This window comes from Lissotriton helveticus, chromosome 6, assembly GCF_964261635.1.
Source record: "Lissotriton helveticus chromosome 6, aLisHel1.1, whole genome shotgun sequence".
Classification (NCBI taxonomy): Eukaryota; Metazoa; Chordata; class Amphibia; order Caudata; family Salamandridae; genus Lissotriton; species Lissotriton helveticus.
The window spans coordinates 536,495,522-536,521,339 of NC_136067.1; positions in this window are offsets into that span (position 1 = coordinate 536,495,522).

A 25,818-nucleotide genomic window follows, 5' to 3' on the forward strand; every position below is an offset into this window, starting at 1 on the left:
CTTTCTGCACAGAAGGGATCTTGTGTACCAGCGAGGAGAGTGTTTAGGGAAATAAGCAGTGTCCCTTTCCTCAGTTACATCAAACTGATTCTGGAACCAGCTCACCCTTCCCCTGGGCTGGCATCAAACTGGCTTCATAGGTCCTATAAAACAAAATGCTTCTCTTTCACAGGTCTCCCTTTTCACTTAACTGTGAATGGGCAGACCTCACTCAGGCCCCTTTTCATGATAATGAAATTCTGAACTCACCCCAGCTACCCTTCTTGAGCTGAATTGTGTAACATGCCTCACACTTAGGTTTTACAGTGAAAATATCTAAGCCATTATTTCTGCTATGGGAAGATTTTTTACGCCTCATTAAGCAAAAGAACTTGAAGGGCCAGCTGCTAACAGGATAATGCTAATTACATTTTCCTCAACTACAACCAGCGACTCCTGGAGAGTGCCTCCTCCTCCTTGGTCACCAATTGATGCCTTGTCCCACTAAACTTTACCTCCTCATACATTGTTTTCCAAACATTCTTCTAAGTCTAAAGGGAAGCCGAAACTGGGCCCAATCCACCTCCCCAAGACCCACCCAAATGGTCAAGAAACCTCTCCCAAGTCCCCCTAGACATTCTAGAAGGGCAGCTAAGCTCACTTCTCCCAGACAACTCTCCACACCTTTCGACCAACGATCTCATTGACCACTACAACTCTGAGCTAGTCTCCATTCTCGATAATCTAGCTCCTCCAAAGCTCAAAAGAAGCCGTGCCACCCCGTCTAGAACCTGGTTCAATGCGGACCTCAACGCAGAAAGAAGAACATTGAGAGCCAAAGAAAGAAAGTGGAGAAACAACCCAACAACCATCCTTCGCCTACAACTAAAAACAGCCCGCAAGAAGTATAACAACCATATCAAAAACAAGAATTCCAGCTTCTTCCGAGAGGCACTTGCCAACTCCAAATACAGACCTAAGGAACTCTACAACATAATCAGACATCAAACATCCAAGCCTCTGCCCTCACCCCTGCAGGCGTCCAAAGAACTATGCGACAACTTTGCCAGCTTCTTCAACGACAAGGTCTTAAAAATCGAACTATCTCTAGACATCAGCAACGCGGCCATCCCTCAGGCCCTCCCTTCTGGCCCCTCTCCCCTCCCTTGGCTAAGCTTTCACCACGTGCAGGAAACTGAGATAATCTCGCTGATCTCGACCTCCAAACCATCAGCTCACATCTCAGACCCCATTCCTCCCTCACTTATCAAAAAAATGAAGCTCACCTTAGCACCTATCTGGGGCAAAATCATAAACAGCTCCCTACAAAGAGGAGTGGTCCCCGACTGTCTAAAAATGGGACAAGTCACCCCTTTGCTGAAAAAACCCGGTCTCGACTCTACTGACTTGAACAATTTCAGACCGATATCTAACCTCCCTCTACTCGCCAAAACACTGGAACGCTGCGTTCTCCTGCAATTGACTCATCATCTGGATAACATCAATCTCCTGGACCCCCTCCAATCTGGCTTCAGACAAGGTCATAGCACAGAAACCGCGATGCTGAACATCATAGACGACATTCACGGTTCTCTTGACGCTGACAAGTGCTGCCTTCTCATACTCCTTGATCTATCCGCAGCTTTCGACACGGTAGACCATATGCTCCTCATCAAAACTCTGCAAGCAAGAGCTGGCCTCGGCGAGGTAGTTCTTGACTGGTTTTCTTCCTTTCTCCACAACCGCTCGCAAATAATAAAACTGAAGAACTTCACCTCCGAAACACAGCAAGTCAACAAGGGTGTCCCCCAAGGATCAGTACTTTCTCCTCAGCTCTTCAACAAAATAATGGAACCGCTCGCCAAACTACTCAGGAATGCCAACATCCTCTTCCACCTCTACGCGGATGACACGCAGATCTACCTGGCAAAAAGTGCTTTCTTCAACCTCAGACTGCTGAACAAAATCAAACGTTTCATTCCAAACAAGGATCTTAAACTAGCCACACAATCTCTAGTTCTATCTAGACTGGACTATGGGAATTCAATCCTTACAGGTATCCCCAAATCGCACTTGGCTCCATTAAAAACAACACTACATGCGGCAGCAAGAATGATCACAGGATGCAAAAAATTTGACCACATCTCCCCAGCACTCAAAGAACTTGAATGGCTCCCGGTGGAAATGCGTAGCACCTTCAGAACGGCCTGCCTAACCCACAAGGCCCTCCACACCGGTAAACCAGAATACCTGGCAATCAAGCTCAAAAAAGCAGGCCAAAGCAGATATTTGAGAAGCTCCAACTCCCTGCTGCTCATCCTTCCAAAAACCAGAAAGAAGAAAACTGCGGACTGCTCCTTCACTGGAAATGCCCCCAAAATATGGAACTCTATCCCCCCGCACATCAGAACTCTACCGTCCTATGCGGAATTCAAGAACCAACTCAAATCCTTGTTCCTCATCCGCTCCCTAGGTCCTAGATAACTAGGATCTCCCACTGAACTATGTGTTATCTATGTATCCTTCTACCAAAAGTCCTACTGTTACGAACTTCCCCTCCCCCAATATTGTCTTTCGAGGACTGCCTCTATTTGTTACATGTCTTTTTGTTCACCCTGTCATTCCTTTTACTGTAAAGCGCTCTGCTACCTTCGGGTCTTGTTAGCGCTATAGAAAACTTCTAAATAATAAAATAAATAAAAAATTCTTGAATCTGATCCACACTCAAACTCGGATGGTCATAACTGTTGGCTTTGTTCAGTTTTTGCATGAGTAGATGTCCACTGTTGGTGCTTTAATTTTGTAGGAGATAGATTCCACTGAAAACATTAAAAAATCATATCTCCAGTTCAACTGATTAGATTTTGTCATTTTAGTGTCGCATTATTTACTACATTTTGCTTTATTTTTCTATGTTTGTGTGGGATTTTCCTTGTGTTGTATTTTCCCTTTATTGTTGTTTCAGTGCTGCATAAATACTTTACACATTGCCTTTAAGTTAGGCCTTTGTGCCAAGATATCAGTGGGTTCAGCACAGGGTAGTTTAGTGACATTTCGTGGTTCACCCTGACAGGAATTATAGTTGTTGTTTGAGAAGGGTTCACACCCCCCTCAACCAATAACCTAATGTACTACACATGCATTCAGTTTATGGTTCAGAAATGGCTGTCTGTCATGTTGAAACAATACAATAACATTTACAAAATGGGTGCTGTGCTTCATGATGCATATGTATTAAATGGAAAACCCATTTAGGATTATCACCCTCACATACACATGTGCACATGCATGCATGTGATTTGTAGTATACTGTTGGCCACTTGGCATTAACGAATGCCAATTCAAATAAGCAATGGTAAAGGTCAGTGCCTGGTCTTTTACTACCGAGACATATTGAATTTTCTAATGCCTGTTTGTAGTGTGCATTGTGAGAAAAACCCTCTTTTTGTGTAACCGTATCTATTTTTTGCTGACTGGTATTTCTTGTTTTTTAACCCTGCATACAGAGGTACTGCTGCAGTCCCCAGTATATGTGTCCTGACCTTTGAAACATTGTAAAATGGTTACCCAATTAGGATATCTAATTTGCCAGTAAGAACAAAGTCTAGATACAGGAACAGAAACTAGTTGCATGAAAGTTAATTGTGACTTATCGACATTGTGTGGCATGCATTAATTTGGCTACGAAAAACATGGTTTCAGGACAAACTGTGTAACCTGACTGCTGCAATTTTTAAGCCTGCTGACAAACCTGTCTAAAATATCCTTTTTTTTATAGAAAATTTAAAATAATCAACAAGTCATCTAATACTAGGCCTTGTTGCCCTAAAGGTAAGGAGCATAGTATTTAAAATTGGTCCATGCAAGAATTAAGATTGCGGGCGTGCATACAGTGACTACCCCCCAAAAGCCATTTTCAATGAGAGTGAACAGTAGCTGTCATATGAGAAAAACACATTTTCTGAATGAAACCATAACTCTGAAATCTTTGGTTTTAGACAAGCTATTGGAATAATTCAACCACTATTTTTAAGATTTTAAAAAAATCCAATTCCCTATTAAAGTCATGTTACTTTTAATAAATATTTAGGAAAATGCAACTTTGTTTCAAAAAGTTAGATTTTATGTACCTGAAACTCCAGTAGGCTACTTAGCAATAGTGTGCTAGCACCTGGCTCTATCACTGCTTCCCCTGAATGAGATGTGAAAACATCTCCCAGAATCGAAACATTGTCTTAGACCTATTGGCATGAAGGCCTGGGTAAGAGGTGTTTGACTCATATCAGCTTAAAAAGGGCAGCTGTGGAGGATCCAGGAACTTCTAAACTTGAAGAGTACAGGGATAAAGCTGGCACTTTTATTGTAAAGTACAAAGACAGACCTGGGGAATATAAGTCTTTGTTCTATGGGCTAACTGTACCCAGATTGGCACAAAAGCATTGGGTGTGGGAGCTGCTTCCAGAATCAATTTGGTGAAGTTGAGGAGAAGGGGGTTGCTCATTTTGTACACACACCCCTGCCTGGCACCCCAGCAGCATCCAAGGACAGAAAAGTTCTGTCATATAAGATTTGCCTCAGGATACAGCAGATTGAGATAGTTTACAGTAGAGCAAACAGAATGTGCTGCAAAAGTAGAAAGGGTTGCCCTAAGGATCTTTTTTCTCACATGTTAGGGAGTGTCCAGGATTTGCCTCCTCCCACTAGCTAGCGAACCCAACAAAAGTGGCATCTCACCCACAGGTCATGCGAGCACATCTGCACCTGCGGAAGAATAGAAGAGGACAGAACCTTCTCCTTGTGACCTGTGGAGGCCTGAAGGGCTGGACCTGATCCTAAATTTATACATGACTGAAATGTGACCTCCAAGGGTCAGTTGGCTGACCTCCTGTATGCTACAGGGCCACAATACGCTGCAAAAGACCTTTTTTCCTGAAGTGGCCAGTTTACCACTGACAATTGGACATGGAGTGGACCCTGTTGGTAGCTTCTGCTGCAGTGAGTCCTGCTCCCTAAGTGTTGTATCTCAGGATCTTGGAGCCTTAGAAATAGCCAAGAGGAGCACCTCCAGAAACTCTGAGGGGTTGAGGCTTAGAACATTTTTGGACTTCCAAGACCTCTGGAGGTTCAGCAAGGTCTTGTGGCAAAGGTATCTGATATCAAAGGGACTCAATCAGATACAGCTTCAGACTTACCCTGCTGGAGGATTTCGATCTCCATGAAAAAGTCCAAGGTAGAAATCTTTACAGGGTGAAGGAATGAAAAGTATTGGCCTAATATGAGGACTTTGGCAGCCACGAAATTTGAATTTCTCCCACTCAGAGTTTTTTCTGCCTAAACCAATTACTTCATCTGGACCTCGTCTAGCGGCTATCAGACAGATATACAGGCTGAAGTCTTGCCCGAGGGTTTCAACTTCTATTTCGTGTACTAAATGAGAATATAAAATCTTTGACCAGGATAGCTGACTCTGTGTATCATAATGACACAAAGGGATGTACAAAAGTTCCCCGGGAAGAGTGACAGAGAGGTGTGTGTGTGCTAGTGAGTGGGGGGAATCCCCTAGTTGGAACTAGAACCCTCACACACCCAGCAAGCTAGGTGTCATGCTTCATCATATGGGCTCTGCTCCTCGTCAGACTGGCGCTGCAATGTCTGACGGGCTCCCGAAACCGGGGCTCTTTATCGGAGATCTTTTGTTCCCGCCATATGGTGCATGTGGGTGAGAGGGCCTGGGGAGTGTGGTCGTGACGTGGGTTTTAAGTTAAAAAAGGTGAGTCAGTCCACATATTAAATTTATTCTCGTAGTAGACTCCCTTGGTTAAAAACAAAGAATGGTGGTGTGGGAGGGGAGAGACAATGACCCCAGTACTACTAAGGTCAATTGGACTACTACCCTCAATTATCGGTCGACATGTTTCTTGCCTGATGGCAATTCTTCAGGACCTAAATAGGATCGTACCACACAGTGAAAATACTAGTGACAAATATATATACAAAAGTGAAGGGTTAAAACTTGCAGGTAGGTATATGACCGTGTTTCAGTCAGTAATACCAAGATGCAGGCTAGTCAGTCCTGCTGCAGTTTGCAAAGCCTGTGGAAATGAGATAAGGTTTTTTTAAAAAACAAACATAGTACAGAGCAGCTGCATTAATAAGATTAACACCCTGTAAGTATAGTGAGCACACACACACCCACAATAACTGTGCTAGTTAAAAAACCGAGCATAAATGTTGCTAGCAGTGGCAAACCATCGATGTGATAGATTAGTACCAGCCATTGCATGTATCGGTCGGATTAGGCATGAAGAAACAACATAGTACAATGCTGTACAGTCTGAGGAGTATAATCAGGGGAACCTTACCCTAAACCGGATCCCTGGTGGACCTCTCAGTCTGCTCCCGTGGGACTGGCTGGGGAGGTATAGTACCTATTTTGCAGGAGACAATAGTTTCGTGTACAATGTATAGTCTCGTTGCAATATTGTTTGGGGTGCTGGCAGGTAGGTGTGGACTTACCAAATGGCCTACAAGACGAGGTAAGGTAGAGTACCTCCCTATTAGCCCTGAGCACTCGAATCCTCCGGTGTGTCTCCCACTGCCACAATCGGCCAGGGATACACCTGATTAGTTCTTTCCTTTTTTGGTTCTTTTTGTTCTAACTATTTAAAAATACTTGCCTCTGGTTCCCCTTATTAGATATTAGTCACTTTATTGCAATTTTTCTTATTCCATTTTTATCTTTTTTTAAAAATAGGTTTTTGGCTTTTTATTTTCTTAATTACTATGCTACTTTTAACTACTTCCTGAATAATAATAATGCTTTTATGAATACTTAGTATAAAAAATGTATTTTCAGACATTTAAAATTATCACAAAAGAAAAAAATCAAAAGAACCAGGTGTATTTCCTATTTGTAGTATATAAATTTATAAGGCTACATAAGTTTCTTTAAGAACATTGATGACCGAAGTTTCACCTTCATATATAACATATACTGCTAGTCGACAATGTAACACACCCATTTCTCTAGGATATTAAGGATATTAAGAAAAATTGGCTTATATATTGTGCCTACAATCACAATTATTGGATAACAGTTACATAGAAAATGGGTTGATGCATCAACATTTCGGTTTTTCTTGTAATTAGTCTATAAGACCATCAGGAAAAAACAATCTTTCAAAGATTAACGACCCTTCTGTAAAGAATATATTTACAGTTAATTTGTCAGTTTGATGACTGATCAAATAAAGTAAGATACATACAATCAATCAATCAATTAATCAGGGTATTGTAAAGCACGCTACTCACCTGTGAGGGTCTCAAGGAGCTGGGGGTCAGCAGTTCTGTTTAGCTGAAAATCCAGATCTTGAGTGCCTTCTTGAAGGTGTTCAGGCAGGGGGAGCATCTGATGTCGATCAGGAGCTTGTTACAGGTCTTGGCCGTGATGTAGGAGAAGTCTCTTCTCCTTGATTTGACTCTGTGGATGTGTTGGGTTTCAGCGAGGGTGAGGTTGGTGGATCGGAGGTTCTTTTTAGGTACATGGAAATTGATTCTGTCATTGAGGTATTGGGGTTTGGTGCTGTGTAGGCATTTGTAGGCATGGGTGAGTATCTTGAATGAGATTCTCTTCTCGACGGGGAGCCAGTGGATATTCTGTAGGTGTTGGCTGATGTGCTTGTGTCGAGGGATCCCCAGGACGGGTTTGGCAGCGGTGTATCATCTGGAACTTGTGGGTTAGAGTTTTGTTCATGCCGGCATAGAGGGCGTTTCCGTAGTCCAGTCTGCTGGTAATGAGTGTGTAGGTAACTGTCTTCCTTGATCCATTTGAAGGTCTTACGGAGGATGCAGAGGGTGTTGACGCAGCTTGAGGAGACAGCGTTGACCTGTCAGTTCATGGAGAGGGAGGAGTCAAGAATGATGCCGAGATTCCTGGCATGCTCCATGGGGGCTGGGGGGTTGCTGAGGGCGGTGGGCCACTAGGTGTTGTTCCATGCCGATGGGGTGGTCCTGAGGACGAGGACTTCTGTCTTCTCTGAGTTGAACTTCAGGCAGCTGTTGCTCATCCAGGCTGCGACATTCTGCATTCCTTCCTTGAAGTTGAGCCTGGTGGCGGTGGGGTCCTTGGTGAGGGAGAGGATGAGCGGGGTGTCGTTGGCATAGGATACTATGCTGAGGCCGTGCTGTCGGACGATGGCGGCGAGGGGGACATGTAGATGTTGAAGAGGGTTGGGCTGAGCGATGATCCCTGGGGCACTCCACAGTTGATTTTGCATGGGTTCGGAGAGGAAGGGTGGCAGTCTGATCCTTTGACTTCTGCGCGTGAGGAACGATCGGATCAAGTCGAAGGCAGTTCCCTGTATGCCGGCATCGTGAAGTCTGGTGTGCGGTGGGAGACGGTGTCGAAAGCTGCTGATAGGTCGAGTAGGATCAGGGCTGTGGTGTGACTTTGGTTGACGATGGTGCGGATGTCGTCAGTGACGGCGAGTAGGGCGGTCTCGGTGCTGTGGTTGCTGCGGAATCCAGATTGCGACGGGTCAAGGATGGCATTGCCCTCGATGAACCTTGTCAGTTCTGTGTTGATGGTTTTCTCAATGACTTTCACAGCGAAAGGGAGGAGGGAAATGGGGCGGTAGTTCTTGGGGTCGGTCGGATCTGCTGAAGGCTTCTTGAGAAGGGGCCTGACTTCTGCACATTTCCAGTCATCGGGGAAGATGATGGTCACGAAGGTGGTGTTGATGATGCGTCATAGTTCTAGTCCTATGGTGGTGGCGGCTCTGTAGTAGATGTGTGGTGGGCAGGGGTCTGTGGGGACTCCTGAGGGTATGCATTTCATGGTCAAGGTGGTGTCTCCGGTAGTGACCGGTGACCAGGAGGAGATAGTGAGCTGGCCTACATTGCCGGATGGCGGGCTGTTTGCGGAGTCAGGATTGTGCTTGTTGAAGTTGTCATAGAGGATTTTGATCTTCAGGTGGAAGTAGGATCTGAGCTTGTCGCAGAGGTCCTGGGAAGGGTTATTGTCCATTGCTTCGCTGGGGGATTTAGTGATTTCCTGGATGACGCTGAATAGTTCCTTAGAGTTGCTGGTGTTGGCGAGGGTTTTGTTGTGGATGAAGGTCCTTTTGGTGGTTCTGATGTGTTGGTAGTATTCCATCATGGTGTTCTTGTAGGTGGTGTAGTTTTAAGGTGTCTTGTTGATTCTCCAGATCTGCTCCAGGCATCTGCATGTGCGGCTGGCTTCTTGTAGGTCTGTGGTGATCCAGGCGGCTTTCCTGGGGCGTTGTCCATCAGAGTTGAATAGAGGGGCAAATTTGTCTGTGCCATCGGTGATCCATATGTGGAATTCCCTGGCTGCGAGGTTGGTGTCACTTGCAGGGGTGGGGGCATTGTGGTTGAGGGTGGAGTTGAGCTGTTCCTTAGTCACTCTGTTCCATTTCCTTTGCAGGGGGGCGGGTTTCTTGACGCTGAAGTGTATTCAATGGTGGTCGGTCCACAGAGGTTGCATGGCGTGGCTGAAGTGGATGCTGTTTCCCCCTGCCAAGATGGGGAAGAGGGTATATGCTGCCTTGTGTGTCGGTCTGGTGACGAGTTGTTTCAGTCCGATGTTGGTGAGGACGTCTCATAGAGTGATGGAGTTGGGGTCACTGGTATTGGTGGGGTGATAGTTTAGGTCACTAATGAGTATGTAGTCCAGGGAGTCATTGGCGTTGGGTGCAATGAGGTCAGTGATGGAGTTGGCGAAGGAGGCTTGGGGCCGGGGGTCTGTAGGCGAGGGTGGCACAGAGTGTGGAGTTGGGACTGGTCTGGACCCGTAAGTGCAGGTGATCGGCGGCAGAGAAGGTGTCACTGGAGGTGGAGAGGCAGAGGGGGGTTCTTGTGACTGATGGCTAAGACTCCTCACGGGTGGTTGGGGCAGTCCTCCATCAGGGAAGGCGATGGCGATGTCCGTGGCGGAGGAGGCGTGGATCCAAGTTTCTGTAAAGAAGACGACGTCAGGTGAGAGGGTGTCTAGGAGGTTCCAGATCTCCAGGGCGTGTCTGTGCAAGGAGCGCACTTTGAGGAGGATACATCTTAGGGTATCATCAGGGTTGGCGCCGGATTGGTGGTGAGTGTCTGCGGCAGCGGCGGCAGGAGAAATGGCCGTGGGTCATGTTCGGCGTGGCTTGCTGGCAGTTGTTGTTTCTTCCGGGGTTGAGAGTGAGGCGGGCTGCTGAGCCGTAGCTGTGGATGTTAGGAGATCCAGGGTCACCAGTGCTAGTCAAGGTTGGGTGGCGGGCGGACGCAGACGGGTTTGCTTTTGGCGCACCTTCAGTGCACCAGTGGCATGACCACGCAGTGGCTGCTATTTAATAGGTAGGGGGGAGGGACATGCAGCTGGGAGGTGGGTGCAGGAACCAGCAGGGGGAAGGGGCCATAGGGGCAGCAGCGGCAGGCACAGGGAACAGGCACTGGACCTGAGGGGGGAAAAACAGGCAAACAGTCAAAAAACGGCAACAGGCAGCGGAAACAAAACCAAAACCAGGCAATGATGGGCGGTACACCACGAAGAGCACAGAGCACAGCGGCCTTAATCACCTACCAGGTGGAGGCGAGCGGGTCAGCAGCGAGGCACAGCACAGCACAGCAGAACTACTGGGGAAGAGCAGATCTCAGACCAGAGGTCAACGTTCTTGCTAGCTTTCCCCGCAGCAGCCGCCATGAAATAGGGAGGGGGGACGTGCAGCTGGGAGGCAGGCATGGGAACCGGCAGGGGGCAAGGGCCGCAGGGACAGCAGCAGCAGGCGCAGGGAACAGGCACTGGACCTGAGGGGAAACAAATGGGCAAACATCAGAGAAAAACAAAAATCACAAGTGACAGTCAAAAATCAGCAACAGGTAGACAGAAACAAAACGAAAACCAGGCAACGATGAGGAGCACACTATGAAGGGCACAGAGAACAGCAGCCTCAATCACCTACCAGGTGGAGGTGAGCGGGTCAGCGGCGAGGCACAGCACAGCGTAGCCGCTGGGGAAGAGCAGATCTCAGACCAGAAGTCAGAGGTCCTGCTCACACTCCCCCGCAGCGGCCGCCATTAAATAGGAAGGGGGAGGGACGTGCAGCTTGAAGGCGGGCACGAGAACTGGCAGAGGGGAGGGGCCACAGGGTATTTACCGAATCATCATTTACCGATTCGGTATTTACCGAATCTGTAAATGACATGTAGGAAGCACTTTGAAGAGTGCTTCTGTGCCTTAAGGATTCGTTATTTACCACCAACTATCAGTTGGTGGTAAATAAGGAATACCTCTGTAAATGCAAATGTGTGCATTTACACCAGTGCCATGTGGCAAACACGTATGTATGTATGCCACATGTGCACACCAGCACTATTCAGGGGTGCAACTGGGTGTCAAAGGGACACCCTGCCACCCTTGACTCTTTCCCTATTTTACAGAATCAGTATTTACCTATTCGGTAATTGACATTCATTCCTATGGGCCTCCAGGCCCATAGGAATGAATGTCAATTACCGAATCAGTAAATACCGATTTGGTAAATACCGAATCTTAACAATTCGGTATTTTTTACCGATTTTTTTACCCACATAGCATTTACCGATTTGAAAATACGGAATCGGTAAAATTCGGTATTTTCGAATCGGTAAATTTCAATTACCTACATCTAGCCCTTTGTGTGCTATTAGATACGAAATTGTGTTTAGAAAGATGACATGAAAGGTGCGGAGTACATAGTTTCAATAATAGGAATGATTAGGAAAAAAGCAATGCAACATTGAAATCGTGTTTAGTGAATTTCGGAAAGGGTGCTCCATTGCGATGAACGTGAAGTAGTCTAAAGTGCAAATTAAAATCCCGTGTATAAGCTTTTAAATAATGTTACGGTGCTCGATTGGCATATTCTTACCAAGACGGTAAATGCAGCATGTTCCGTCTGTGAGCTTCTGAAAGAATCTAGGGTGTCGCCATTATGCAGTTGGCGTCTGTATAAATGTGAAATAGAAAGTAGAAAGTGACTCGAAAGTCATGTGATGCAAGGCGCGGTGTAAGCGCCATCTTGGAATGGTGTAGAGAGTCCTGTTTTACATGAGAATAAAATATATGCTACAAGGAGTGGAGAATGTGACAATATCACCGGATTATTAAAGACGTATGATGATTTAAATGAAAAAGATGGTGTTGTCAAAAATCGTGACAAAAAAGTGTGAAACGATGGTGATGCTTTTCTAATCAATATCTGCAAAGGAATATAATGGTGAAAGTAAATCAAGAAGATAATAAACAAAATATATACATTGTAAAGATGTCGAAATTTGAACCAATAGTGAAAGGTTATAATATCATGCAGCTTAAATCAATTCTGTAGTTATACATAGGAGTCTAACAGTAGATCAATCGTGGGTAATCTGATTATAGATAACAAGAGAATTCCAATCGGTCATTAGATCCATTAGGCTTCATAGCTTCCAGTCTATCAATCCATTCATTTTGTTTCTGTAAAAGAGCTTTATTGATGTCTTGACCTTCAGTTTTGGTGATAATATCCAATATGGTGAATTGTAATTGCGAGGTGTTGTGTCTTCTCTCATGGAAATGAACAGCTATTGAGGATTTGACATTATTGGTCCTAATATTGCTTTTATGTTCTGATAGTCTGATTTTGATTTTTCTAGTGGTTTTCCCTACGTAGACCAGCCCACAAGGGCATTTTAACAAGTAAACTATGTTTGCAGTGTCACAGGTTGCTGTTACTTTTAATCTGATGGGTGTGCCTTTCATGGGATGCATGATGGTATTTCCTTTAATTATAGAATGACAATTGTTGCAGTTATGACAGGGTAAAGTTCCTTTATAGATGGATACTTCCATTTCATCAATAGGTTTCAACATTTCCTGTATATTTGTACTCCTAGTGTAAGCAAATATAGGTTTATTCTGAAAAATACCTTTGAAGTCTGGTTCATTCATCAGGATTTGCCAATGTCTGAGTATGGTTTGTTTGAAGTGATAACTTTTTGTTGAGTATTTGGAAACAACTACCACTCGTGATTCTTTGGATTTTGCTGTAGGTTGTAGTAATTAGGTTCTTGTTTTTGAGGCACACTTAGTTTTTGCTTCTTGCAAAACTTTCATGGGATATCCTCGTTCTTGAAACCGATGTATCATGTTCTCTATTTGAATCTGTGTTTCCAAGCTTTCTGTAACAATCCTTTTGACTCTATAAAGATGTGGGAGTGGTAGGTGATTCTTGAGATGTAGCTAGTGGAAACTTCTGTAATGTAGTAAGTTATTGCGGCCTTGTTTTCCTTGATGTTCAGCAATACGTCTAGATAGGGCATAGATTTATTTTCAACTTGATATGTCAATTGTATGCGGTCATTGATTGTGTTTAAATGATCCAGTGCTTCAATCAAGATTGAATGTGGACCCAGCCATAACACGAATATGTCATTAATATAACACAAGAAGATTTGTGCATGTTTCTTCCAATGTTCTAGGCTCAAGATGTTTTTTGTCTCAAATTTATTCATAAAGATATTCGCACAGCAAAGAGCTGCTGAATTGTCCATAGAGGTACCTGTGAGCTGTAGGTAGTATTCGTCTTTCCACTTAAAGTAGCTCTGATATAAGGTGAATGTCAAATGTTCCATGAGGAGTATTTGAAAATTTCGGTCAAGTTGTGAACATAGTAATGTTTCCTCAATTGCTTCTATACCCAGGTTATGTGGAAATGAGGCATAGAGTGATTTCACGTCTATGGTACACATCCACACTTCATTGTCAGGAAAATTTATATGTTCAATTTTAGTTAGAAAGTCTGTGGTGTCTTTCACGTAGGTTTGAGCTTCAATCACAACATTTTGTAAATGTGCATCTAGAAATTGACCTATTGGTTCGTGGATGCTCCCTCTTGTGTTGACTATGGGATGAAATGGTGGTTGTTTTTGGTCCTTGTCGATTTTTGGAAGCATGTAGATTGTTGGAGTTTTTGGGTATTCTTTTGTGAGAAACTTTTTAGATTTATTTGAAATTATTCCTTCATCTAATGCTGTAGGTAAAATCTGTGATAGCTGTTCTTGAAATTTTTTTGTGGGGTTGTATCCCAGCGGAATGTATGTCTCTTTGTCATTTACATGAGCACTGACCTGAGATGAATAGAAGCTTGAGTCCATAAGTACAAGAGCTCCCCCTTTATCTGCCCTTTGATAGATGATGTTGGGATTATGTGATATTCTCTTCAGTATGTTTAGTTCCTTTTTGGATACATTTTGAAATTTGGTACGCTTCTTGAAATCTAGTTGGTTGATGTCATTGATTACCAAGGTTTCAAAAGAATCTGAAGTTGTGTGACTTATCGGTGCCTGATAGTTGCTCTTTAATCTTAAATGTTTTAGTTGTTGATCTGTTTCTTGATTTAGTTCTGGTTGTATGATATTGTCAAAGAAGTGGCGTAATCTAAGGTTTCTCATTAGCTTAAATAAGCTAACGTCTTTTGTACTGACTCACGACACCAACAAATTGGAACTAGACGTTAGCTTATTTAAGCTAATGAGGAACCTTATTCAAGAAGATTTCAAGAAGCGTACCAAATTTCAAAATATTTCTTCAATTTCCATTCTTTCAATTGGATTTATATTAACAAATCGCAACTAGCGAGTTTTCAAGCAGTGCCCAGAGGGCCGAACTCTAAGTCTAGAGGACGCACTTCGCAACTTTATATTTAAACACTTTAAGGTCTACAAGGTGATACCTCCGTTGCACGCTACATAGTTCGAACCTGATCACAAAAATATCATATAAACTTGTGCGCAATCACACCTAATTTTTGGAATTGGTTTAATATGTCATGCGGACTCTAACAGTCCAACCTCCTATAAGGATTCCTCAACAAACCCCTTACCAGGGCAATAAAAATAAAATCACACCACAGACTATACAATCAGGCATTGGTAAATTGCCCGCAAAACGGGAACAAATTCCATTCTGGATGGCTCAAAAAATTACTCAAATCGGGGCAGAATTTTGGGATACTACCCCTCATGAAAAACACAGAATTCTAACAATCTGTTTACCAATGGGGATCGCACCATACCTGGAGGACTGTGACACTCGGGGTACAGTCTTTGCTGCAATCTACACAAAAATACATGGTGTTCCGTCTATGGCAGTAATACCAGACATCCTGAAACAGATTCAAAATTAATACGGGGCAGAGCCTGCTTTAAATCTGAGTATGAAGCTACTGAGAGATTTCAAACATGTCTCAGGTATAATATTAGCTAATATTAAGGGTGAAGCAGCACCGGTGGTGATCCGCCAAAAATTAGGAGAATTTGATGTAACTGAGCAACCATATGAACTGGCCAGAATAATTGAAAAATTCTATAAAGAACTAGGTAGAGATAGTTTGGGTGTGAAACCAGTTAAACCCCAAGTAACTGAAAGTCCTGAAAAGGTCTTTATTAAAAACACTCTCACTGTTCCTAAAAAGAAGTGCGAGAACACTAAACAAACTTCTAAAGAGAAACGTTCTCAATCCCGAGGAAGGCCTCCTCAAAAGGAGCCCTCTGAAAAGTGATATAACCTCAGGAACAGGGATCATTTGAAAAAACCTGATAGATATCAAGATACTGATACATGTTCCTCTCGTACCTTTCAGACTTCGGAGAGAAGAGTACAGTCAGAACACAAGGAAAAAGGAGTGAAGTCCAAAGACGATCAACACATTCCAAAAAATAAGAAAAGCCAATTCACCAAAAAGAAGGTAGCAGGTCTAAACATTAGACATGCCGAGGATCTTGAGGACACAACTCAAGAACGGGGAGTGGGCCCAGACAATGCTGGACAGCACAGCAGAAGTCACCATAGCTCGCAAGATCTTGAAGGATCATCTGGAGACAGTGGACTTGAATGAGTACATCCAAGTTGAAACTGCCGATACAAGGGTTAGTGTACCCCACAAGTTATATAAAATAACACTCGGGATGGAGGGGGACATAACTAGGAAAATAAGAGCACTCTTTTGGGAGAAGCACTCAAAATGACATTCTTCTAGCCGACAAAGACTGGCCACCAAAATTTGCCAGGGAGTGCTCACATGGCGAAGACATCATTATACTAGCCTTCTCCAATCATATTCCAATTCATTTAAAATACACGTATGCCAGAAAATGGGCTGTAGCCCAGGCTCTAGCATTATACAAAAATCATGTAGGATGGGATGAGGATTCTCCTCACCATAAAACCCAGTTAAAAAATCAACCAACTACACAGAGGCAGTATCCAGTTAAGCAAGAAGCTACAAAACAGGTCAGGGAGATATTAGATCAACTTGAATACCAAGGGGGGATGGAAACATGCACCTCGTCAATGAACAATCCTTTGTTTCCTGTCTCCAAACCAGAAAATACATATGGTCTAGTTTTGGATTACAGACATTTAAACTCCTGTTGAAAAACCTTCGCAGTACAAAATGCACACAGTGCGGCACTAATGAATAACATTGTGCGTAAAAAATATAAAACCACATTAGATATTTCTAACGGTTTCTTCTGTCAAAACATTGCACCTGAAAGCAGTTACTTGACCGCTTTCTCAATTATAGGGACACAGGGTCACTTCTGTCGTCTCCCCCAGGGATTCAAGAATAGTCCGGGGTTGTTTTCAGCCAGAGTAACAGAGTTACTACAAACGTATGATGATGAGGCATTATCTTATGTCGATGACATCTATCTAATGGACAATGACTTGAGGCACTTGAACAGAGTGAATACCATTATACTTTGATTCGCCTCTGAAGGGTATAAATTCAACTTTAGGAAATCAAGAATTGCCCACCTCAACGTCCTTTTTCTAGGATACAAGTTATCAAGTGAAGGCAAAAGCCTGGCTGCCAACTTCTTAGAAAAGTGCGTGCTGCTCCAACCTCCAAAAGCGCTGAAAAATTTACAGTCAATTCTAGGTTTCCTAAATTTCGGAAGAACATACATTCTAAATTACGCAGTAAGGGTTAAACTGAATGAATCAAACCAGATTTCAAAATAACTAATTGGACTCAGAAACATACAGAAATTTTGTGTTCAGTGGAAACAGACATGTTAGCCACAACACATTTACAGACGCGCGTAAATGTACGCAATCTTGTAATCCGAATCATCCCAGGAAGATGCGGATTCGCGTACTTAACCTTCAATGAAGGGGATAAAGTACCAATTGCTTATAAATCCCACTAGCTGAAATAAAATTCACTTCAACAGAAAAAATTCTGACAGCGGTTCAAACTGCAGTGGTGAAAGAGAGAGCCCTAGCACAGGGTAGCGCATTATGGTTGTTACACCAGTACCTGCCTTAGAGGCATTGACAAAAGCAAGCATTCCGAATGCAAAGGCTTTACATCCAAGATGGATACAATGGGTTAACTCTCTTGCTGCAACAGACGTTGAATACGTTTTTGACCCCTACTTGAAAACTCAAGAATTTCTACAATACGAACAAGAATGTCCCCTGCCCACTGAGATTCTGCCTCTAGAACCGTACAAATGTATAATTTATACAGATGGATCAGCACAACCCGCAATTGGGGGTAAACAAGCTTATAGTGCTGTGTGTACGATCGTTAAAGGTCGCTGGCGCGATGGTAAATTCCGACCTATGGTCACAGAAACGCAATCTCTCCGAGATTGTACCGCTCAGCGAGCTGAACTACAAGCATTTAAGATGGCACTTGAAAATACCGATCGCGAATTCCCCACACTCATAGTGTGCGATTCCAATTACTGCGTTCAATCTTCCAATGAATACTTGCAGAACTGGATTCAAAACGGTTTCAAAGATGCAAAAGGTGGCACAATCAAGCATAAGTTGCTTTAGGAACAAGTAGTACAATTACAGAAAGAACTACAAAAGATTCACGTGATCCACACACTGAGCCATCAATGTGATGGCGTTCACGTTGCAGGGAATTCATTGGCTGATGAAGCCGCGAAGGCAGTTGTGCAAACGGCTCCCGTAGCTGCAATCACTCGTTCAAAAACAAAAATAGACGGCAAAATAATGCTAGCTGTCAATGCCACAAGCAAAGGCAGCGGTGCAGCGTTACCTCAAAAAATATCCACTCGAGTATTCATATATAATTGATGCCAACTCTGTTCCTTTTACTCGAATCCCTGGAGTGGGGGATAGAGTAATTCCAAACAGGAAACGTAGAGTAGCTTTGATACACAAAGCACATTTGAGAGAGGGTCTGATACATCAAGGGATCTCTAAATCTATACTAGAATTGAAGGAGACATACTGGTGGCCAGGAATGAATGCCCACATTTATGAATTTGCAATTAATTGCCATGGCTGCAATAGCGATCGCAGCAAAGAACACCGCTAGATACCTGACTACATTGTAGCCAGCCCAGTACAGACACCATTGTTAGACAGCATTAGACTATCTACACGCAGACGTCACTATGGACAAATGTGGTCCCACAACTATTAGGACAGATTCATTTGGATATGGTCTCAGCGCTCGGCTGACGCCCAAACTGTTATAAAAGATTTGCGAGTCTTTATCGGCACATACGCAGTTGGCACGCTACATTTTGACCAGGGTCCTGCGTTTAGCTCCAAAGCTTACAAGGAGGCCATGGCCAATCCGGGCGTTGCATTGCGGTATTCTAGTCCATTCCATCCTGAGGGAAATTCTGTAGTAGAGAGAAAAAAATGGGACATAAAGCAATCTATTTCAGCTAGGGTTTTATGCTCGGTGACAGGTGGGTCAAACATCTAAGAAGTGTCCAACGTAGTTTAAACAATCTGCCAAGAAGTTCTGTGGGTGGAATCACTCCATATGACATCCTTTTTGGTACTAGAATGATTGTCCAGGACCTTGATCGTCACACTTCAGTGGTAGAACAAAAACCTTTTGATATTAAAGACCGTTTGGGTGTTTTGCAGGACTTCAATGAAACAAGGAGAAGTCAAAGCAACACATTGCAGAAGCCAACGACCACTGAAGGGGAACCACCTGTCCCAGTAAGGCCTGCCTGGATTCCAAAGATTGGGGATCTAGTCAGAGAAAAGATCGCAGACAAGAAGGGCCTTCATATAGACAACCACTACCTGTGCTAGCAATCCAAGGATCAAGAACAGTGCTACTACCGCCCCTTGCTGGAAGAAAGGAGAACAGGTTCGTATCTATTGACCTGGTAAAACCACATCATGTGGCCAATCATAAGTAGTAGGCCAAGTGGACTCCAAAGATGTAGCAGATGACCAAATCTGGCTACTATCCAAGAGGTTCAAACTGAGAGACTCATCACCTTTGAAGAATCTGCAGTGCAAAAAGAAGGACTAAGCAATAAAAGCCATGGAACTTGAGCCTCTTGAAACCCAAATAACAGTTCGTCAAGATACACCTGTCTACAATGATGTAGCATCTGACTATACTAATATGACAAGGGATCCAGTAGCTCCAGTGATTTCAAGTAATCCTGATGCAATACCTACAATTGACAGAACTGCCTCTGGCTATTTCATTAACTTTGATACGTTTTCCGAGGATCCTAGTGAGCCTGAAATGACGCCAACAAAAAGAACTTTCAAAGAACAAGCAACAGAACTTTTTCATCAACTTGAAAAAACATATCTGGTTTCACCATGGGTTGAACTTTGGATTGTGTTAGGTGTACTTTTTCTCCTACTTTGGCTAATTCTTGTATTAAGTTTGGGAATGCTGATAAATGGAAGATATAGTAAAATGGACACAGCAAGTAAGAACATCAACTTACTGCTCAAGCCACACAAATCATCTCATCGTGAACAAAGAGACTTGACATCAGTGAACTTCACAGCCGTTCCTATACCTGGGGGTATAGCTTCGTACAGATCTGATTATGACATCTATGGTCCTGCAGAGCTGTTGAAGATTCTGCACCAATCCAAGGTCCCTTGAGTGACTTTGTTTCACCCAGCACATTTTCTGATGATTGGAACTTTGAGACTGTTAATAATATGATGTCAGACTTAGAATGTCTGCAAAATTCACAAAACATGAATACTTAGAAGGTTCATCAGATTATGAACAAATGTACTGTTATAATCACTATGGTCATCATTATTTGCACGAATCTGAAAACCCTAGAAATGTTTATACTTTTATTCAATCGGAGCATTGTCCAACGCCACCAAAGGGTAGCTCAAAAACATTCTATGCAAAATGTCCATACTTCTCAGGTTTTAATATCTCAAATCCAGAAACGTTTTACTTTAAAAATGTTAATAAGATAGGAACGAAACGTATGTTGACTAATTTTAAGCAAATTTATTCTGCAGCCTTTTATGCTCAGCTGTCCACATTAGGTTTTGACTTTTGGAGAGACAACATTGAGACAAAAACTGTCTGGGGGACAAAAGAGTCACAGGTGCAGGGAATAGAAGCTTTATTTTGAGCCTGCATTATCCCTGGACAAATAATGTTTTTGAACGACACTGTCCAACAGACATCCTGTCTTGGCCTAGCTAAAATAAAAGATTTAAACAAACCGTCCACACCTACACCAACACCTGATAGTTAAAACAAACCAGAAAGAGGGGTTTACATTACAACAATTTTACTTCAAAACAGAACTGATCCTGATTGGAAGGAATGTTTAATCTGGCCCACAGACACAAACAACTGTCAAGATAGATTCCTGAATAAGACACAACAGTTTACATTCACTAGGCCAGATCCAAGATATGTCCAGAGACAACATCCAGGGATAGTAACAACATACAGTGTAGGAAAACTGTGCCTTGAGTGGCTACAAAAGTCCACACTAACAGAGGTAAAACAACACTTATCTTTACTTAAGGATGGCGTAGATTTAAGGGACTTACTACAAGGACCTGCAAAACCGCGTCATAAACGTTTTATATACGCTGGTGTATATGCAATTTATAATGAGGCCTGGAAAGTGACACAAGCAGAGACTGCAGAACGATTATGAGAAATTGATCGTATTAATTTAGAGAAATCTCTCTCTGTAATTGACAATGGGTTAACGACTCTGTCATCCAGAATTTATTCTTTGGACAGCACAGTATCCTCTGCCATAGACATAATGGAACAGGACTTGCTCATGCTGCAGCATGGACAGTCACAATTGCGTTCTATAATGCGTTTAGGCTGGACGTTACAAAATATTCATTCTGGATATGTGCCATGGTGTCTAATCAACACCACGTCATTGTTTTCCGTATTTAACCTTACAGATACACAAATCACTCTGGCAGAAAGAGGAGCAGACTATACGGTTCTGAGCATTGAGAAACTGGAAAGATTACCATTAACTGTTTCAGAAAAACATGCACCAGAATGGCAAATACACATCACTCTGCTTGTCATAATTTCCAGTTTCAATATTGTTTGAAACATATAACAGCTGGCGTATATAAATGGTTGGGTACAGAATACATCAAGTCAACCTGGGAATTACCATATACACACAGATGTTGGAGTGGGGGAAAAGAAGTATTTCTTAGTGGTACAAATTGCAAAAGCACACTAAGTGGTACACTTTTATGTCAGGGTATTAACTTACACGGAGCCTGCAACGGTTCTTCAACCAACTTATGCTGCCACCTGCAAGGTTCTCCAGCTGCAGTGATAGATCCAATTTTTAGGCAGCTTTCTAACGGAAGCTATATTATTTTGAATGATCGCAGCTGCTGTGGAATGTTGCCAGGAATAGCCTATCTCGTAGCTGTGTCAGCTAGGGTCACTTGCTGTATGCAAGTATTGTCTCCTAAAACTAAGGCAGACGGGAAGTCTCCGTTATGGCCTTTTACAAAAAAATTGTGCCACTGACCTCGTCCAAAGAGATGTATGAACTACAATTTGCAAGGTCCTCTGAAGAAATACATGCCCTTTTATCGACAAATTGCCTTATACATTTCGTAGAAATGTTAGGACATTTTTTTATAACATGTCTGATACCAGTGGTATTGAACATGTATTTAAGACAGTTTTTTTCTGGACTGTTAGCACCATTTGGAGCAGTCTTCGGCATATTTCCAAACTTCGTGCACTCTGTGTTCGACTGCCTGCCTCTCATTTTGGGACTCGTAGCAGGAATACTATTCTTGTTCCTTCTGCTCCAATATGGCAAGGCCAGTCACCAGCGACACCCAGATTACCTTAGAGAACACTCTCCTGGCAATGAAGTGTCATGAGTGCATGATACAGATTCTGGGCTTGGCTCGTTTAAGAGATCTGAATACCACGTGGTTTCTATCATTCCGACCAATCTGGCAAGATTGCATCTTACCTGTTCTACGATGCCTGCTATGTGGAGAAGAATTTGTGTTGGACATCTGTATGACACTCCCATCAGTCCTGCCAACGGATGTTGATACTTTGCTTGGATCGGTAACGGCTCATGCATTGTGTTGTCCCCAGCGGCTACCAATCCTGATGACGGCATTCATTGAGGTCTCACAGACACAAACTGCTGACGGTGAGATACGTGGATCGACAGGCACACAGGTACCATCTCCATCTCCTTCTAAAATTGCTAATGCGGCTAACGCTGACGGCGATGCTTCACATTTTTGTGCAATCGACCTACTTAACGAAGTGGTTCAACTTTCACCTACTGTGGTAGACGAATTCTTTACCGGCTTAGAAGATTTGATGTTTTCTCCAAACAACGAGACTGACTTTTGAAGTTATCACACAGTGTTCTATGGGACTCTGTATATGACCTTTACTTCTCCAAACAAGCTTCTAAATAAAAAGAAAAAAATTGGGGGGGCACAAAGTACTCTGCTTAAAGTAGAACTATTCATAGAGAACACTAATTCTTTGAACACTTTCAAGAGACAATATTTGACCTGGTCCACAACCAAACAATTTATATATTTTGTCATGAAATGGTCTAGACTTTTCTTCTGTATTTAAGAGCCATTTCAAAAATGTAATTTCGTGATTCATTCAGATGGCATTTGCAATATCATACCTTTATGCTTTGATTGAAAACATTGCTTTTAAAAAAAACATACAGCACTAATGCTCTTTCCATGTACAACCATTTTGAATGTATTTTTATGTATTTTTGGTGGTTTTTTTTACACATCATGCTTTAGATATCTTTTATATGCTTAGAATTTAGTAATGTCAAACATAATAAAGTGGAGTGGGTGTTGTATGGCGTTTTAGGATTCAAGCGAAATTTCCCTATTCATGCCCTTATATAGGTACAATTCACATTGCCCTAATATAGGCATAGAAATCATACCCATATTTAGACATATCCCTTGCAGTCCAAATACAGGCATGGCTACTTCCACCCGTACCAAAATATCACAACGATTTCTTGGAAAATTGGCTTAAACAGTCAGAGACCTCCCCGTGCTTGAATATTTATTTTGTCCAAGAACTCATGGAGTTTACAAAGAACTACCATTTCCTTGGGGTTCTTTACTGACGTTATTATGCCCGACTTTATATCGAACTAGGCACCTTCAGGGTATAAATATGCCTTGACTTGCTCTAGCAAGACACGGTGGTTCGGAGCAGTTCGACTATCCACTTGCCCGACGCAGCTTGCTACAGCAAGTGCCGAAGGAAGCCGACCTTCCAGCTGATGCACTGATCAAGAAGCTGTCCTTTCTCTCGCCGAGAATCCAGCTCCAGTGTTTCCAAGCTCCCCTTGCGGGGTGTTGGGAAATTGAGTCCAGAGACAAGAGATACCAGACCTCCTTAATGCTACACTAAGGTATGGAGCTGATTAGACCCTAAGAGAAATCTTGGATAGATTCTTGACAAAGAAAACTAAACCTATGCTACACCACACTTACTTCTTCCATCGTACTAGACTTAGGTTAGTTACATTGGGGTAGGCGTATTTTAGAAGCACCAGTTGAATACTTTTAGCCTTTGTTATTTATGTATGTATTTATATATGGTTTAGAAACCATACAGTGCTTTTACAGTATTATTTTATAATTCTATTCTCGCTGTATGAATTATACTTTGCAGCCTGCATTACAATTGTAGCAGTTCACTTTACTTGCATGAGAAAGAAGACTGTTCAATAAATCCTTTTAATGAAAACGCCCGTCTCTCTATTTCTCTGCACCTCTGATGAAACGAAGCATGCACGATTGACTGAGTGAAATATTTATCTATTGTTTCCACGACTCTGAAGATACGTTTATTCTGGGGGGAAAAAAGTTGTAATGTTTATGCGGTTGTCAGAAACTAATCCCTTCTTGTGAATTTGAGAAGGATTCTAGTGACTTCTGAGCTAGCTGGCACTCACAATTAAGTTTAGTATATTCGATAGAGACCTAGTCGACATAAGTACTACGTCAAATCTATAGGATATATTATTCCAATGCGCAGAGCCTATTGGGAATATAGGAACTACTCTACACTACCAGGTGGAGGCGAGAGGGTCAGTGGCGAGGCACAGCGCAGCGGAGCTGGTGGGGAAGAGGAGATCTCAGACCAGAGGTCAGAGGTCTTGCTCGCGCTCCCCTGAAGCGGCCGCCATATTAAATAGGAAGAAGGGAGGGACATGCAACTGGAAGATGGGCGCGGGAACCGGCAGAGGGGAGGGGCCACATGGGCAGCGGGCACGGGAAACAGGCACTGGACCTGAGGGGAAAAAAAGGGGAAACAGAAGAGAAAAACAAGAATCACAAGTGACAGTCAAACACGGCAAGAGGCAGACAGAAACAAAATCAAAACCATGCAAAGATGGGGAGCACACTGCGAAGGGCACAGAGCACAGCAGCTTCGACCACCTACCAGGTGGAGGCGAGCGGGTCAGCGGCGAGGCACAGCTCAGCCGAGCTGCTGGGGAAGAGCAGGTCCCAGACCAGAGGTCAGAGGTCTTGCTCGCGCTCCCCCACAGCGGCCGCCATTACATAGGAAGGGAGGGACGTGCAGCTGAGAGGCGGGCGCGGGAACCGGCAGAGGGGAGGGGCCACAGGGGCAGCAGCGGCGGGCACGAGGAACAGGCACTGAACCTGAGGAGAAAAAAACGGGCAAACAGCAGAGAAAAACAAGAATCACAAGTAACAGTCAAAAAATGGCAACAGGCACACAGAAACAAAACCAAAACCAGGCAACGATGGGGAGCACACTATGAAGGGCACAGAGCACAGCAGCCTCGAACACCTACCAGGTGGAGGCGAGCGGGTCAGCGGCGAGGCACGGCACAGCGGAGCTGCTGGGGAAGAGCAGATCTCAGACCAGAGGTCAGAGGTCTTGCTCGCGCTCCCCCATAGCGGCGCCATTAAATAGAAAGAGGGAGGGGCGTGCAGCTGGAAGGCATGCACGGGAGCCGGCAGAGGGGAGGGGCCACAGGGGCAGCAGCGGCGGGCACAGGAATCAGACACTGGACCGGAGGGGGGAAAAAAGGGCAAACAGCAGAGAAAAACAATAATTACAAGTGACAGTCCAAAAACGGCAACAGGCAGACAGAAACAAAACCAAAACCAGGCAACGATGGGGAGCACACGACGAAGGGTACGGAGCACAGCAGCCTTAATCACCTACCAGGTGGAAGCGAGCGGGTCAGCAGCGAGGCACAGCACAGCTGTGGATACGAAAAAAATCCTTAAAGAGTGTAGTGGATAAACCCTTACGTAACAGTTCCACGGCATAAAATGTAAATAGGTGCTAAAAGAGAGTAAAAAGAGCCTTAACCCATAAAAGAGTGATTTCAAAAACATCTTACTCATGGGTAGATTTGTGTGATAAAATTAAGATGATAAATCATATGTTGCAAAGTGGAACATGCCCCTAAAGTTTGCCACTACATACAACACAAACATTCTGAAAAAGTCATGAGCTGGTG